Source organism: Heteronotia binoei, chromosome 11, assembly GCF_032191835.1.
Source record: "Heteronotia binoei isolate CCM8104 ecotype False Entrance Well chromosome 11, APGP_CSIRO_Hbin_v1, whole genome shotgun sequence".
Lineage (NCBI taxonomy): Eukaryota > Metazoa > Chordata > Lepidosauria > Squamata > Gekkonidae > Heteronotia > Heteronotia binoei.
The window spans coordinates 21,325,793-21,343,887 of record NC_083233.1 but is presented as its reverse complement, the minus strand read 5'-3'; positions in this window follow the sequence as shown (position 1 = coordinate 21,343,887).

Below are 18,095 nucleotides of genomic sequence, written 5' to 3'. Positions count from 1 at the left end.
CAGAGAGCACCTGCCAAGGGCCCGAGCGGGGCCGGCGAGCGGGCCTGGCTGGCCCGGGAGGAGCGCAGGGCAGGCGGCGACCTTTCGTGCGGAACAGAAGGGCGCAGTTGCTCGGCAGGGAAAGTGCCGGCCTGGCTGGCTTGGAAAGTAACTCCCGCTGATTCTGAAGTAGGAATTACTTTCTGCGAACGCCGCCGCCGCCGGGGACTTTCTGGTGCGTCAACTTGCAGGGGAGCTGGGCGCCTTGCTAGCCGGCCCCACCGCGCGTTGCCCCGCTTCCGCTGCAACAGAGTTGCTCCGAAGTGCGAGCCTTGCAAGCTCTTTGAAGCAAGCCCCGCTTTGGCTGCCGCAGGGTTGACTCCCAGGTCAGGGGCAGAGCGTTGCAAGGGCGCTTTCCAAAGGTTGAAGCGGGCGCGAGGTTGCGCTTTAAAGCAAAGAATGGGCGAGCTGCGAGAGGGGTCGGGGTAAGCGAGGGGGTGGGAGACGGTCTGACGTGCGGGGAAGGGAAAGCCTCCTCGTGGGCAGACGCGCCGGAGATAACGGCCCCGAGTTCCTCCCGCTTTGTTCGTTGGGAACGTTTTCGAGTCACACGTGGCGCAGGGTGTTAAAGCTGCAGTCCTAAGCTCTGCTCACGACCTGAGTTCGATCCCCGGTGGAAGCTGGGGTTTCAGGTAGCCGGCTCGAGGCCGACTCAGCCTTTCATCCTTCCGAGGTCGGTAAAATGAGTACCCATCTTGCTGGGGGGGGGAAGCGTAGATGACTGGGGAAGGCAATGGCAAACCGCCCCGTAAAAAAGTCTGCCGTGAAAACGTTGTGAAAGCAACGTCACCCCAGAGTCGGAAAGGACTGGTGCTCGCACAGGGGACCTTTCCTTTCCAGACCACAACGTCGCCAAGGCGAGTAATTTCTTTTTTAAGAAATCAGAGAAATCCATACAGTTAAGAATCAAATTCAACGCTTTCACTCGAGTATCAATCGAGTATGGCGAATATTTGGGAAGACGAGACAAGATTACTCAGAAGAGTTGCTGCTCCTTCAGTGGGCCTTCCAAATTACTGTGCCTAACGCCAAAACTCTTCACCCATGGAGCCAGAAGTCTCTTATCCAGTCCCCCACAGCACAGTCCTAATCCAAATAATTCCATTGAAGTTAATGGGTTTAGAAGGATATCTCTCTTTTTAGGATTGCACTGCCCAGCACATCAATTCCTCCTCTGTGATTTCACTTGACTGGACAACCATTGAAAGAAATGCTGTGTGATCCAGGGGATTTAGGCTGCAATCCTAAAAACACCTCCTCGTGAGCAGGGGTCATTTCATAGAAAAAGAGGTGCCAGAGCTCACTGGAGCAACACGCCCCTGACATAGAATCATAGCGTTGGAAGGGACTCTAGTGTCATCTAGTCCAACCCCCTGCACAATGCAGGAAACATCACCAGAAGGTGAACTGAATTATATCACCTCAGCATCTAAAAATGCTTCTTAAATTATAATTGTCATCATAAAACTACTCCCATCATACTTTTAAAATGACTTTCTCCTAGGGGGCCACAGTGGCATGAGGAAGATTTCCATCCGTCTGCTTCATATATTTTGGTTATTTCCCCCTTGTGTGTGGGGGGGGGGGGGAATAGAAAATTTGTCAAATCTTAAGAGTTCAGTCAAATTCTCACAGGGGGTTTGAACAATGGGGCCCAGAAGCAAGTATTGGAGGTGATAAGAAAGAAAGCACAATAAAATTTAGGGATTCCAGAGCTCTTCTCCTGTGATCTCCTGCCCAAAATGAGGCGTGCTCCTCAGTAAATCTCACTGCATTCTGGAGGGAAAGCAGAACTTTCTTCTCAATAACCATGTCTTTATTCCTTCTTTTCTACCCCAAACAATTTACAGTAATAATGTACATCTTTAAAATACCAAAAAAGAGCCCCATGGCGCAGAGTGTTAAAGCTGCAGTACTGCAGTCCTAAGCTCTGCTCATGACCCGAGTTTGATCCCAGGGTTCAGGTAGCTGGCTCAAGGCTGACTCAGCCTTCCATCCTTCTGAGGTTGGTAAAATGGGTACCCAGCTTGCTGGGGGGAAAGTATAGATGACTGGGGAAGGCAATGGCAAACCACCCCGTAAAAAGTCTCCTATGAAAATGTTGTGATGCGACATCACCCCAGCGTCATAAATGACTGGTGCTTGCACAGGGGACTACCTTTTACTTAAAATACTGTTTGAAAAACTCAATTGTCATTTACAATCTAGTTGTTACAGTGCAGTCTGTATTGTCATCCGATAGGACTGCACTGTAAATCCAACAAGAAAATAACTATCAAATTATCATGTGATGATAAAATGGAGAAGGAGACAATGAGCTGAGCTTCTTTGGGTCCCCATCATGGAGTATAAATAAGTGAATAAATAAAAACTGAACATAGCATGACAATACCAACCATGAGTTACAAAACTGATGACAATACATGGGGACAAATGGGGATATCAGCATTAAAACAGCTGACGCATAAAAATAAACCAACAATCAGTTCTTGATCTGGTGCTGCAAAATCAGATGTCATGTTGCCATCATGAGACAGACAAGCAGTGTTTCCTCTAGCTCACAGATTTTTAGCCTCTGGCTCACACATTTTTGTCTTAGCTCAGGAAAAATGGCCGCAGAGCACAATAGTTTATGCAGCAGCTCACAAAGTAGAATTTTTGCTCACAAGTCTCTGCAGCTTAGAGGGAACATTGCAGACGATGTGTATTTTCTTGAAATGCCTGTACATTGCCTTCTCAGCTGTGGCCCCCATCTTCTAGCACCTGCTGGAATGGCCTTGGGTCAGCCATAGCTCTGGCAAAGGTTGTCCTTGAAAGGGCAGGTGCTGTGAGAGCCCTATCAGCCCCACCCACCTCACAGGCAGTGTTCCCTCTAAGCTGAGTTAGTGTGAGCTAGCTCACAGAGTTTTGTCTCAGCTCAGGAAGGATGACCCCAGAGCACAATAATTTATGCAGTAGCTAACAATTTTAATACCAGTAGCTCACAAAGTAGAATTTTTGCTCACAAGACACTGCAGCTTAGAGGGAACATTGCTCACAGGGTCTGTTGTGGGGGGTGGGGGAGGAAGATAAAGGAGATTGTGGGCTGCCTTAAACTGAGATTCAAAGTGGAGGGTGGGATATAAATCCAATATCTTCTTCTAGACGGCCCTTCCTGCGCAGGTTAGGAAGGCTTCCACTATCCTGGCTTACTGCAAAATATGCAAAACTGAATTATTCAAATCAAGAGGGCTTTCCTACACAAAGCAGTAGCGTTGCACTGTACTAAATGATTCACAAGTTTACTTGGATGAAATTACTAGGGAATGCTCCCTCTAAGCTGTGGAGTCCTGTGAGCAAATATTCTACTTCTTGAGCTACTGGCATTGAAGTTGTGAGCATGCAATTTGGCTACTGCATAAATTAGTTTTCTCTGGGGCCGTCCTTCCTGAGCTAAGATGGAAACGTGTGAGTGGGGCTAAAAGACTGTGAGCTAGTTTACGCTAACTCAGCTTAGAGGGAACACTGAGACCAATTATGGTCTATACCAGAGGTGTCAGACATGCGACCCAGGGGCCGAATCAGGCCCCTGGAGGTCTATTATCAGGCCCACCCACCCCCCAGCAACTGGCTGTCATCTGCTTCTTCCCTCTTCTTCCTTCTGCATAACAGCTTGCTTTGCAAGGCTTGCTCAATCACACAGGAGCTACAGAGCAAAACCTCTATTTTCCCCATTTGCCGAGGTTCCTCCCCTTCCTGAGGAAGGAAGGAAAGAGCCAGGGTTGCCCAGTTCTTTGGATCCCATGGGAGAAATACAAAGAAAGCACCTTTAAAATCAGTGAGCGCTGATGTTTTAAGTTTGTTTGTTTTTTAATTGTGGTTGTCTGTGTCCTTTATAAAGTTTATATTTCTGCTCCCTAATCTGTCATGGCCCAACCTGACATGGCCTGGCTCAACAAGGCCTCATTTATTTCAGATCCAGCCCTCATAACAAATGAGTTTGACACTCCACTCTATACTACTGTGTTTAGCTTGCTGAAACTAAGATCTTGCTGTGTAATTTTTGCATAATATGTTAAAAACTTACGCTTCAGTTCCGTTTTTAGATTTCTGATTGGTTCTGCAACCCTGTCATTTACTCCCATGTCCTATCCTGTCCTATCCATGTCCTACTCCCATGTCCTATTATATGGCCGAGGACCAGCCTACCTAAGGGACCGTCTCTCCCCATATGAACCCCAGAGGGCACTGAGGTCAGTTGGAAAAAACAAAATGACTATCCCCGGGCTGAGAGAGGTCAAGCTCCAAAACACCAGAGCACGGGCCTTTTCAGTTGCGGCCCCTGCACTGTGGAACCAGCTTCCGGAGGAAGTGCGGGCCCTGCGGAACCTTGACCAGTTCCGCAGGGCCTGCAAGACCGTCCTTTTTAAACAAGCGTACATTGACATCGACTGCTGAATTACTCTGAATAATGAACCGCCATCTATATTACTATGGAACTATTTAAACTGGCAGAACCAGCGCCAAAATATCTTTATTGCTGCCAGATATATTTAACTTAACTTAAATTATGTATTTTAATTCAATTAGCTGGTTTTTATATGTTTAATTTTAATTGTTAAATTTAAAGTTTTTATCTATCAATGTAAATGCATAAAATGTTGTTAGCCGCCCTGAGCCGCCTAGGCGGGGAGGGCGGGATACAAATAAAATCTATTATTATTATTATTATTATTATTATTATTATTATTATTATTATTATTATTATTATTATCCTGTTGATTATATTGACTCACTGTGCAATCTACCTTGAGTCCAAGTGAGAAGGGGGGCAGAGGAAAGGAGGAGGAAGTAGAAGAGAAGGAGATTGGATTTATACCCCACCCTTCACTTCCCAAAGGAGTCTCAGAGCAGTTTACAATCTCCTTTCCCTTCCCCTCCCCACAACAGACACCCTGCGAGATAGGTGGAGCTGAGAGAGCTCTCACAGAAACTGCTCTTGAGAGGAACAGCTCTGAGAGAACTTGTGGCTGACTCAAGGTCACATCCGCAGGTGGAGGAGTGCAGAATCAAACCCAATTCTCCCAAATAAGAATCTGCACACGTAACCACTACACCAAACTGGCTCTCTCAGTATAACGCAATTTTTTTAAAAAAACCTGATTTTTATAGTCAAGCTAAGAAAATCTTTATTTGTAAACCACTTTCAAGGAAGGAAACAGTACATGTCGAAAATATGGATTAAGTATTCATTTTTATAATGCTTCTGCATTTTTATAAGCAAATATTAAGAAGATGATGATAATGATGATGATATTGGATTTATATCCTGCCCTCCACTCTGAATCTCAGAGCGGCTTACAATCTCCTTTACCTTCAACCCATGACAAACACCCTGTGAGGTGAGTGGGGCTGGAGAGGGCTCTCACAGCAGCTGCCCTTTCAAGGACAACCTCTGCCAGAGCTATGGCTGACCCAAGGCCATACCAGCAGGTGCAAGTGGAGAAGTAGGGAATCAAATCCGGTTCTCCCAGATAAGAGTCCGCACACTTAACCACTACACCAAACCGGCTTAACATTTTGTTATATAAAAAAAACTTTATATTGTATGGGGGTATGTTTCACATAGATATCATTTTTATCATCATAAGAGAAATGCCATGTTTTCAATGTTTGTCTCTTAAATTTTAACAAAAAGGAAGTCATTAATTGTGACATACATAGATCATCGGTCTCAGCATAACATTATACATTAATTAATTGTCATTAACTACAACACAGACGTAGCTATACTGATCGTGCACCTAATAAAGTGGCCCATATCTACATCTAATCCATCTTTCCATCGGTCTGCCTCCTAAGAGCTCCAACCTGGAGGGCCCAGGCTAGCCCAGTGTCATCAGCTCTTGGAAGGTAAGCAGGACTGTCCCTGGTTAGTACTGAGATGGGAGAGCTCCAAGGAAGTCCAAGGTTGCTGTGCAGAGGCAGGCAATGGCAAACCACCTCTGAACATCTCTGGCCTTGAAAACCCTAGAGCAGGGGTGTCCAACATGTGGCCTGGGGGCCGAATCAGGCCCCAGTGGGTTCCTATCAGGCCAAGAGTCTAAAAAAACCATGAGCTAGCTCACACGATCTCAGCTTAGAGGGAACACTGGCTAGAATGTGTCTTGAAGGTAGGGGTGGACTGGCTATTTAACTTACAGGGAAATTTACTAGTGGACCTTAGAGGATCCCTGCTGGCCAAGAGCAAGCATGACCAAGCTCTAGCAACTCTGCCAAAGTTCAGCAATGGTCCTTAATGTGTCAGTCCACCAGTTTTCTTTTCCCTCAGAGCCAGCAGTTCTCCCTCAGAGGACATCTGAGTGGGTTGTTCCCATAATCCTTCAGGGAGGCAGGAAAACATTTTCCTCCTTCCTTTAGGCCCCTTTGGGACAACCTGCCCCTTCGATTTAGGGACTCCAAAAGCAGTGAGAACTTTATGACCTGTCTAAATCAACTGTAGAAATAAACAAAGAACTAACAGGACAAGTCAACAAACAACTGTAATAACACTCAGATGTCCTCTGAGGAGAGGGACCCCTCATGGTGAGTTCCAATGGTCCGTTTTCAGGAGAAAGCTATGAGTGAGCTAATACACATCATTTGCATTGCTGAGCTGAGCTTAGAGCCCACTTAGACCAGCTTGTTTCAGGGTCCTTTTCACTTCCCAGTCCTCTCCTGCTCAAAGGGCATCTAGGCCAGTCCCTCTGCTCTGTGCCCAATAAATAGTGATCTAGCCTCTGTTTTAAAAACCTCCAATGTCTTCTGTCTTCTCTAAGCTCTGAGTATCTGAGAAGAACCACGAGGAGAGCATCTTCTAACAATTGCAGGCCACTGAGGAAATATCAGCCAAGCAGTCTGAGCCATTAACCTAACAAAGGAGGGAAACCGTTCCATGCACCTGTCTGTTAGCTTGGATCCTCAGAAGACCCTCCACTGAGGGCCAAACCACACATTATGGTGGTCGCCGGTCCACCCATTGCGACCAATGCCATTTTAAACAAGAATCTGACCATTTAAAATTGGGCCCTTACAGCATTTCTAAATGGCCAGATTCTTCTGTAAAATGGCATCATCGGCCTCAGGTTCAACCCATAATAGCTTGCCTGGCCCTGAGTCTTTCTGCTGAAGCATATGGTGACCAGGCGCAGAGTCTTTTCTATGATGGCCCCTTCTAAAAGATACCTGGCCACCTTGTTATTGTTTAGCTACAAATCTACCAGACTTCTGGTTTCGATCCAGTTTAAAGGTTCACTTTGTCCAGGCTTTGCTGCTGCCTGGAGATTCGCCATTATGTAACTGACAGAATAGCACCAGAAATACCACTGTTATTGTTATGTTAAATTATTGTTAAATGTAAATTAGAATGGTTTTTAAGACTAATGCTGATGTTAAAGTTTTGTATAACTATTGTATGGATATGTTGTTAGCCACCCTGAGCCTGCCTAGGCGGGTGAGGGCGGGATATAAATAAAATATTATTATCATTATTATTATTATTGAATCTTTAATGTCGACTTCCTGCTGCCACTGTATTGATTTATTATATCCCATATGTTCCCTGAGTTTTTGTTTGCAAACTGCTTTCAACAGAAGTGGAACAACTGGCTATACATATTTTAAATAAATACGGTATGTTCAGAGCCTGCTTGTTTCAAGGGGGCAGTAATGTGTTTGGGCAGCAAGCCTAGAGAGGTCAACTCACAAGTGAGCCCCATTTATTCAATGACGCATGCTCCCAGCTCAGTGTTCTTAGGACTGCAACCCGAGAACCAGTGCGGTGTGGTGATTAGAGTGTCAGATTGGGATCCACAAGACCTCAGTTCAGAGCTTCAGTCTATATGGCCAGGGACCTGCATACCTTTGGGATCGCCTTTCTCCACGTTCCCCAGAGAGTACTGCGATTGGGGTCCCAAAATCTTTTATCAATCCCTAGCCCGAAGGAGGCCAGGTTAATTACAACCATGGCCAGGGCCTTCTCAATGGCAGCTCCAAGCTGATGGAATGAGCTCCCAGAGGATATTAGGGTCCTGCGGGATCTTTTCCAATATTACATGGGCCTATGAGCTCTTCCACCTAGCTTTTGATTGATATAATAAAAAATTGCTGCACTGAAGGAATAGCTAACCACCTAACACACGGACTGGTTCCTTATGTCCGCCTGGAACGCTTGGATGTTACATCTGTGATGCTGAAGTGGATATGAAGATCTACCATATCTCACCATCTTAATTTATTCACATTTATACTTGTAATATAGCACCTATATATTTTAGTGATTATACTGGTTTTAAATGTTTTGGGTTAATAATCGCCATTTGGCTTGAAATTTGGCAGGGTATAAATTTAATAAATAAATAAATCCTCCACGGCGCCATGTTGGGTGACTTTGGGCCAGTCCCACATCCTCAGATTTATTGGGACATTTGGTTAATATGGCAGAGTTTTGCCCAGTCATAGAAGCACGATACTGAGAGCAATAAATAGATCTCCCAAAAGGTAAACTTACATTTATTCAAGTAGATCCATTTCATATGCAGGCTGCAGTAAAAAGAAGAGAGAGAAGCCTAATCAAAAGGGAACTTTCCCTATCACAAAGGGTCAGCTTGTCCGGCGTCACACACATCAGAGTATGAGGGCATTGTTTCTACAGGAGACACCTGCAGAGACGTGTCTTCACGGAAGGCCATGTGCGGAGGGAGTGAGAGGACAAAGGACGAGAGAAGAGAAGCCAGAGGGCAGCTTCCAGGGTAAGACAAAGAGATGCATCCCATTCAAGGAGATAACATCTAGACACTCTTAGAGTGATATAGCGCACACACACCCCATGTCCAGGCATGTTGAGTCACTTCAACAACCCTAGCTTCCCTCATAGGGTTGTTGTTTTGGGTCTCCACCGGGTAGAAATATCAAATAAGTCAATGCAAACCACTTGTTCTATCATTCATCCTCACCATGATTCACTGAGGTCAGTGACTCCTGTTTTCCAAAGATGGAGAAGAAAGGACCAGCGATGGCAAAATCTCGGGCCACCCAAAGAGTTTGTGATGAAGCAGGACTTTGGTCCACATTCCATCCACTTTTTAGGGTTGTATTTTCAACCACAAACAACAACAAAACATGTAAAGGTCTTCAAACAGGAAACATAAATCTGATTTATAGGTTTTGCATCTTTTTTTTTTGTCTCCCCCCCCCCCCCTCCTTCCTTTCCTCCCTTTCAAGGAATTTTTGCTTGCAGATTAATGAGACTATCAAATTTCACTCTCTGGGATTTTTTTTCCCCTTTTGACTTTAATGCCTTCCATAAGCTAAATATATTTCTAAATAAGGCTGAGTTTTTGCAAGGCCAGAGGAAGCCTTGCGCATCAAAACCTCGGCATGTTAGAGTGGCATGAAGCAATATAAAATCATAAAGGCTGTAGTAAAAACAGTACCCTTGAGAGGCGACAATCCATGGAGAAGGGAGCTGCGCTTACGCTAAGGAAACGCTCAAGGTTTGTGAATTAATACCACGCAATGGCCCAGCTCACCTGAGCGTGGAAGAAGCCAAATGCATTAGCAGACCCGATTATTTCTTCATAATTTTACAGGATCAAAGAAAAATGCTTGAACATATGGCTGACCTTAATGTAGAGAAGTGTTTCTAACAGCCTGCACCTTTTCTCATGGTTGTATTCTTCTGTCACCGCTCAAGGGATGGTGGAGTGGAGGCAGTTGCACTTCCGCATCCCATCCAGTTGGAGCTCAGTAGCGGTTGCAAACCTGTTGCCACGGCAACAAGGGGCTGGTCATTGCCTGCACCCTGCACTGTGTTCTGAGTTCAAATTCTGCCCTTGCCAGTTGAAGCTAGTACTTTAAAAACAAAATGGAGATGGGTCATATCTCTGATGCAGAACTGACATTTCACTCCCTGACATCTCTCGTCTAAAGGACAGGGAGCTCAGTGGTTAAGAATATTGGATAGTATCTGGGAGACCCAGGTGTGAATCCCAACTTGTGCCATGGAAGCTTGCTGGTTGACCTTGGGCCAGTCACACTCTCTCAGCCTAATCTACCTCACAGGGTTATTGTGAGAATAAAATGAAAGAGAGGAGAATGATGAAAGCTGCTTTGGGTCTGTGTTAGGGAGAAAGGCAGGGTATAAATGTATTAAATAAATAAAATGATTTGTTTTCATGTGATATCATCTGGGTTGTGTCTGGGATGAGGGATATTGGTCTGGGATGAGCAAAAGTGATATTGGTCAGAAAGCCCACAGTGGCTCTCAACAGTCCTGATCTTAAATAGTTAGATTGGGAAAGACATAGGGTGGCCAGACCGTCCCGGTCTCCCGGGACTTTCACGGTTCTGGCCCCCAATTCACGGCTCCCGGGCTGGGTATACCGGGACCATTAAGAGGTCCCGGTTTAGCCAGCCAGAGAGCCGGGGGCCCGCGCGCCCGGGCGGGGAAGGTGGCGAGGGAGGGAGGGAGCGACCCTGCGCGTGCGCAGATCGCCCTGCGCACGCGCAGGGACGCTCCCTCCCTCACTCGCCGCCTTTCCCGCCCGCGCACGGGGCCCGGCGGTGGCGGCGGAGGCCCGGGAGGGCGTCGGAAAGGCCCGCGGGGGTCGCTGGAGGCCCTCCAGCGACCCCCGCGGGCCTTTCCGAGGCTTCCCCGGGGCTCTCAACCCCCACCCCCCGTCCTCCTCCCCCCGGGAGGGCGTCGGAAAGGCCCGCGGGGGTCGCTGGAGGCCCTCCAGCGACCCCCGCGGGCCTTTCCGACGCTTCCCCGGGCTCTCAACCCCCACCCCCCGTCCTCCTCTCCCGGGAGGGCGTCGGAAAGGCCCGCGGGGGTCGCTGGAGGCCCTCCAGCGACCCCCGCGGGCCTTTCCGACGCTTCCCCGGGGCTCTCAACCCCCACCCCCCCGTCCTCCTCCCCCGGGAGGGCGTCGGAAAGGCCCGCGGGGGTCGCTGGAGGCCCTCCAGCGACCCCCGCGGGCCTTTCCGACGCTTCCCCGGGGCTCTCAACCCCCACCCCCCGTCCTCCTCTCCCGGGAGGGCTTCGGAAAGGCCCGCGGGGGTCGCTGGAGGGCCTCCAGCGACCCCCGCGGGCCTTTCCGACGCTTCCCCGGGGCTCTCAACCCCCACCCCCCGTCCTCCTCCCCCGGGAGGGCGTCGGAAAGGCCCGCGGGGGTCGCTGGAGGCCCTCCAGCGACCCCCGCGGGCCTTTCCGACGCTTCCCCGGGGCTCTCAACCCCCACCCCCCGTCCTCCTCTCCCGGGAGGGCTTTGGAAAGGCCCGCGGGGGTCGCTGGAGGGCCTCCAGCGACCCCCGCGGGCCTTTCCGACGCTTCCCCGGGGCTCTCAACCCCCACCCCCCGTCCTCCTCCCCCGGGAGGGCGTCGGAAAGGCCCGCGGGGGTCGCTGGAGGCCCTCCAGCGACCCCCGCGGGCCTTTCCGACGCTTCCCCGGGGCTCTCAACCCCCACCCCCCGTCCTCCTCTCCCGGGAGGGCGTCGGAAAGGCCCGCGGGGGTCGCTGGAGGGCCTCCAGCGACCCCCGCGGGCCTTTCCGACGCTTCCCCGGGGCTCGAAACCCCCACCCCCCGTCCTCCTCCCCCGGGAGGGCTTTGGAAAGGCCCGCGGGGGTCGCTGGAGGGCCTCCAGCGACCCCCGCGGGCCTTTCCGAGGCTTCCCCGGGGCTCTCAACCCCCACCCCCCGTCCTCCTCCCCCGGGAGGGCGTCGGAAAGGCCCGCGGGGGTCGCTGGAGGCCCTCCAGCGACCCCCGCGGGCCTTTCCGACGCTTCCCCGGGGCTCTCAACCCCCACCCCCCGTCCTCCTCCCCCGGGAGGGCTTCGGAAAGGCCCGCGGGGGTCGCTGGAGGGCCTCCAGCGACCCCCGCGGGCCTTTCCGACGCTTCCCCGGGGCTCTCAACCCCCACCCCCCGTCCTCCTCCCCCGGGAGGGCTTCGGAAAGGCCCGCGGGGGTCGCTGGAGGGCCTCCAGCGACCCCCGCGGGCCTTTCCGACGCTTCCCCGGGGCTCTCAACCCCCACCCCCCGTCCTCCTCCCCCGGGAGGGCTTTGGAAAGGCCCGCGGGGGTCGCTGGAGGGCCTCCAGCGACCCCCGCGGGCCTTTCCGAGGCTTCCCCGGGGCTCTCAACCCCCACCCCCCGTCCTCCTCCCCCGGGAGGGCTTCGGAAAGGCCCGCGGGGGTCGCTGGAGGGCCTCCAGCGACCCCCGCGGGCCTTTCCGACGCTTCCCCGGGGCTCTCAACCCCCACCCCCCGTCCTCCTCCCCCGGGAGGGCGTCGGAAAGGCCCGCGGGGGTCGCTGGAGGCCCTCCAGCGACCCCCGCGGGCCTTTCCGACGCTTCCCCGGGGCTCGAAACCCCCACCCCCCGTCCTCCTCCCCCGGGAGGGCGTCGGAAAGGCCCGCGGGGGTCGCTGGAGGGCCTCCAGCGACCCCCGCGGGCCTTTCCGACGCTTCCCCGGGGCTCTCAACCCCCACCCCCCGTCCTCCTCCGCCCGGGAGGGCGTCGGAAAGGCCCGCGGGGGTCGCTTGAGGCCCTCCAGCGACCCCCGCGGGCCTTTCCGACGCTTCCCCGGCCTCTACCACCCCCCCCCCGTGCTGGCGGAGGCCCGGGAGGGCATCGGAAAGGCCTCTCCGCCGCCGCCGCCGGACTCGCCGCCGCTGCCGCCGCCGCTGGACTCGCCGCCGCCGTAGGTAAGGGGGCCGAAAGCGGGGGGGGGGCTGGCGGTTGGGGGTTTGCCTTCCTTTCTTCCCTCCCTCCTTCCTTCCTTCCTTCCCTCCTTCCTTCCTTCCTTCCTCCTTCCTTCCTCCTTCCTTCCTTCCTTCCTTCCTTCCTTCCTTCCTTCCTTCCTTCCTTCCTTCCTTCCTTCCTTCCTTCCTTCCTTCCTTCCTTCCTTCCTTCCTTCCTTCCTTTCTTTCTTCCCTTCTTCCCTCCCTCCCTTTCTCCCTCCCTCCCTCCCTTCCTCCCTTCCTTCCTTCCTTCCTTCCTTCCTTCCTTCCTTCCTTCCTTCCTTCCTTCCTTCCTTCCTTCCTTCCTTCCTTCCTTCCTTCCTTCCTTCCTTCCTTCCTTCCTTATGTTCTTATGTGACACAGAGTGTTGGACTGGATGGGCCACTGGCCTGATCCAACAGGGCTTCTGTTATGTTCTTATGTGACGCAGAGTGTTGGACTGGATGGGCCACTGGCCTGATCCAACAGGGCTTCTCTTATGTTCTTATGTGACGCAGAGTGTTGGACTGGATGGGCCACTGGCCTGATCCAACAGGGCTTCTCTTATGTTCTTAAGTGTGACACAGAGTGTTGGACTGGATGGGCCACTGGCCTGATCCAACAGGGCTTCTCTTATGTTCTTAAGTGTGACACAGAGTGTTGGACTGGATGGGCCACTGGCCTGATCCAACAGGGCTTCTGTTATGTTCTTATGTGACGCAGAGTGTTGGACTGGATGGGCCACTGGCCTCATCCAACAGGGCTTCTCTTATGTTCTTATGTGACACAGAGTGTTGGACTGGATGGGCCACTGGCCTGATCCAACAGGGCTTCTCTTATGTTCTTATGTGATGCAGAGTGTTGGACTGGATGGGCCACTGGCCTGATCCAACAGGGCTTCTCTTATGTTCTTATGTGACGCAGAGTGTTGGACTGGATGGGCCACTGGCCTGATCCAACAGGGCTTCTCTTATGTTCTTAAGTGTGACACAGAGTGTTGGACTGGATGGGCCACTGGCCTGATCCAACAGGGCTTCTCTTATGTTCTTATGTGACGCAGAGTGTTGGACTGGATGGGCCACTGGCCTGATCCAACAGGGCTTCTCTTATGTGACAATACTGACTTTGGTGGACCCAAGCACTGATTCAGTGTAAGGGAGCTTTGTGTTTGTGTCTTCTAGTGCAATTTTGTTCTCAGATCCTGTATTTACTTCATCAGTATATGGGATAAGGCACTTTCTCAACTGTGCTGCATAATGCAGCCTATTTATTTTGTCCTGTTGGCTCTGTTGGCTCTATCTGCGCCACCTTCATCACTTTCGGGGTGTGGATCCCCCAGTGGAGTGGTCTCCCGACTCCCTCCGCCGGCTGTTTCTGATAGCCCTGCGCTCCCTCTTTCATTTGATATGTGTCCCGTGCGGGTGCCACCCTCCCGCCGGGAGATGCCGCAAAATGAGCCCCCTTGAGGCTTATGGCGGCAGGGCTCGGGGGAAGCGAGCTAGACTGCTGTTCTTTTGAGGGGTTATAGAGTGTTTCGAGCCCGTCCCTGTGGCATCGGTCCCATCATTGTGGGGCCCAGGGGGCCGGCGCAGCGGCCTGCTGAAGCAGCCTGTCGGTCACTTCCGGGTTCCTGTCCTGCATCTCGACCTGTGTTATTAGTGACAGGCTGCTTCGGCGGGCCGCTGCGCCGGCCCCCTGGGTCCCACAACGATGAGACCGATGCCACAGGGATGGGCTCGAAACACTCTATAACCCCTCAAAAGAACAGCAGTCTAGCTCGCTTCCCCCGAGCCCTGCCGCCATAAGCCTCAAGGGGGCTCATTTTGCGGCATCTCCCGGCGGGAGGGTGGCACCCGCACGGGACACATATCAAATGAAAGAGGGGGCGCAGGGCTATCAGAAACAGCCGGCGGAGGGAGTCGGGAGAGCACCCCACTGGGGGATCCACACCCCGAAAGTGATGAAGGTGGCGCAGATAGAGCCAACAGAGCAAACAGGACAAAATAAATAGGCTGCATTATGCAGCACAGTTGAGAAAGTGCCTTATCCCATATACTGATGAAGTATATACAGGATTTGAGAACAAAATTGTTTCCGGCGGTGATATTTGGGGGATTTTTGGGGACGTCACAGGAAGTGCTGTGAAGTCACTTCCTGTTTCCGGCAGTGGCATTTGGGGGAAATGATGTCATTTGGGGGAAGTGATGTCAGAGGAAGTGATGTCACTTCCCGTTTCCGGCAGGTGACGCGGGGGAAATGATGTCACAGGAAGTGGTGTCACTTCCTGCTTCCGGCGGTGGCATGACATCACCGGAAGTGACGTCACCGGAAGTGACGTCACTTCCTGTTTCCGGCGGCGCGCGCGCTTCGCGCGCACGCACCCCTACCTCCCCCCCCCCCCCAGGTGTCCCTGGCTGGCCTTCAGACATTATGGTCACCCTAGAAAGACAATAAATCTTAGACAGGACTGGCCTGACAATTTTGGTCTCCCTAGGCAAGGATGTCCCAAACGCACACAAACTCCATTAGGAGGCAGCCAGACAACACCCACCCTCCTTGCCTCCATGACTAGGTCTAAGAACGATACAAGATAGTTTCTTAAAGAGAAACAGAGGCTCTTGCCCTTCTGCCCTCTTTGGCATCTGCCCATCGGATGTGAAGCTTCATACAATTATGTTTACGTGAGATTGTAAGGTAAACAAGATCCGGTCCTGTTTGTCCTCCAAGAATCTCTTGTGTTTTTCATTTTTAAGGACATAAGAGCATAAGAGAAGCCATGTTGGATCGGGCCAGTGGCCCATCCAATCCAACACTCTGTGTCACACAGTGGTCAAAACCCAGGGGCCAGAAGCCCTCCCACTGTGCCCCCCCCCTCAGCACCAAGAATGCAGAGCATCACTGTCCCAGACATGGTGTTCTATGTGGCTAATAGCCACTGATGGACCTCTGCTCCATATGTTTATCCAAGTCCCTCTTGAAGCTGTCTGTGTGTGTAGCTGCCACCATTTCCTGCAGCAGTGAATCCCATGTGTCAATTACTCTTTGGGTGAAGAAACACTACCTTTCATCTGTTCTAAGCTTACTGCTGATTAATTTAATTGATAGGGTTGCCAGGTCCAATTCAAGAAATATCTGGGGACTTTGGGGGTAGAGCCAGGAAACTTTGGGAGTGAAGCCAGGAGCAAGGTATAATTGAACTCCAAATTATAACTGAACTCCAAGCATAACTGAACTCCAAAGGAAGTTCTGGCCATCAGATTTAAGGGACCACACATCTTTTAAATGCCTTTTCTCCATTGGAAACAATGAAGGATAGGAGCATCTTCTTATGGAGCTCATAGAATTGGACCCCCTGGTCCAATCTTTTTGAAACTTGGAGGGTATTTTGAGGAGAGGCACTGGATGCCATGCTGAAAATTTGGTGCCCCTACCTAAAAAACAGCCCCCCCCCGAGCCCCAAATATCCACAGATCAATCCTCCATTATACCCAATTCTCCATTATACACTTTCTGATGACCCTGAAGCGGGGGGAGGGCCTCCAAACCAGGGGGGAGGGCCTCCATCCCCTGTCCCCACCTGGGGATTGGCAACCCTATTCATTGACTGCCCATGAGTTCTTGTATTGTGAGAAAGGGATGAGGGTACTTCTTTCTCTACCTTCTCTATCCTTTTCAACAACCTTGCAAGGTAGGTTAAACAAAGAGAGAGTGACTTGTTCATCCAGGGACCTTAGCATCTCATTGTTCATGATTAGGACAGGCCTGTGCTTAAAAGCTTTCATTTTCGTTTTTGACAGATGGTACTTATCTGATTTTGAATCCAAATCCCATTAATTGGAGTGAGGTTTATTTCCCAATAGGCCTGGCTAGAACCACAGCTTGAAGTTGGAGGGGGGGGGGGGATGGCAACCCCAATTACAAACCCTGCAAGATCCCATGGCTTACCATTCCAGTCAGCTGTTATCTTAGCAGAAGTTAAAAAAAAAGAAATAAAAAATGATACAATAGCATCACAGCAATGACGGAAGGCTTAGCAATCTGAAAATTGGTGCAAGCTTTAAGAATCTCTCAAAATGTCTACCTTTAGGGACAGTTACCTTGAAGAGTGGACTCTATGGCATTATACTCTGCTGAGGTCCAGGGCTTTTTTTTTGTAGCAAGAACTCCTTTGCATATTAGGTCACACCCCCGATGTAGCCAATCCCCCAAGAGCTTGCAGGGCTCTTCTTACAGGGCCTACTGTAAGCTCTTGGAGGATTGGCTACATCAGGGGTGTGTCGCCTAATATGCAAAGGAGTTCCTGCTACAAAATAAGCCCTGCCTCCCCGGGCTCAACCCCCCCCCCCAAATCTCCAGGTATTTCCCAACCCAGAGCTGGCAACCCCAGGGCTTGAATTCAGCAGGCGCTCACAGGAGCACAGCTCCTGAACGTCCAGCCAGGGTCTGCAAGCAGTGGGGAGTTCTCTTCCTGCTGCACACAGATCCCAGGGCATATGCAAATCAGACATGCTACTGAGCTCCTGCACCTTTTTCCCTACAAAATTACCTCGGGCAACCCTATTCTATGAGGTTAGAAGAAGCTATAAGTCTGCCCCTTGGTTGGTCTCTACCTTTTGACCACAGATTGAGCCAGTGTCAATCCTAACAGAAGTTCCCCAGACAGCATCTGGACACAAGTGTGTTTACTTGGAAAAACCTGTATATTAAAGATGCCCTTCAGTGGAATACTTACTTGATCCATTGGCTTATTGGGGTCAAATGGAGGTGGAGGGCCAGCCCCTGATTGCAAACAATGCTTCCGAATCCAATATATATCTATGTATCCATTTGAGCTTTGCAAAAAGTGACTTGTAACGCTTCCGCTTGATCTCGACAAACGGGGGAATAGAAAGGACCGCTTTTCATTACAGATTTTTTAAAAATGATGGACAGCTTTCATACTGCAAAAAAACAAGCCAAGAGGGAATGTGATGGTTTCTGGTATTTAATGTGCTGGACAAAACAGTGGGAGGGTAGAGGAGAGTGATTTAAGGGGGAACAATACTCTGAGAAAGGAATCCATACATTAAGTTGTTCCTCAAAGGAGGAAAGAGGCAGTTAGAATGGGGCTGGATCCCCACAGGATAAAGCCTCTTCCACAGACACACAAAACAAATATTCCAGCCCACCTTACTGAGAAGCAGCAGCGCACCTGTTTGGCACATTCAAGATCTCAGGTTCAAGTCCTGATGTCTCCACTTAGTATCTCTGCTGGATTCAGGCGGGTAGCTATGTTGAAGTAGCAGAACGAAGTTTGGGTCCAGTGGCACCTTTAAGACCAACAA